This window comes from Epinephelus lanceolatus, chromosome 16 (genome assembly GCF_041903045.1).
Source record: "Epinephelus lanceolatus isolate andai-2023 chromosome 16, ASM4190304v1, whole genome shotgun sequence".
In the NCBI taxonomy this organism is placed as follows: domain Eukaryota; kingdom Metazoa; phylum Chordata; class Actinopteri; order Perciformes; family Serranidae; genus Epinephelus; species Epinephelus lanceolatus.
The window spans coordinates 33,380,120-33,380,509 of NC_135749.1; positions in this window are offsets into that span (position 1 = coordinate 33,380,120).

A 390-nucleotide genomic window follows, 5' to 3' on the forward strand; every position below is an offset into this window, starting at 1 on the left:
TAAAATTATGTCTCAGTGGTTTTTGTTCACCCATAGTAAAAATGATTTTAAATCCAGCAGATGTAAAAATGTATGTTCTTGGTCTTTAAGCCTCTTTCGAAGCAGCCAGTCTGATGATGTTTGGTTACTTTTACTGTTCACAAACTCAACAGCAGGTGATTAAAGGCAAAGGAGAAGAACTTAAATCTGTTATTGAGAGCAGAAAAGTTTCACCCACATACACACAAAAGTAGAATTTGCTTGCAAAGCTTGTAGAGTGAATTATAGAAAGATCTGAGCTTCATCAAAAAGGCAATAATCATTCACTTGATGTTTAACTGCTGCCCTCCTGTGGTCATCAGCTGTAACTGCACCTTAGTGAAGGTCAAACAGAACAAAATGGAATTTTGT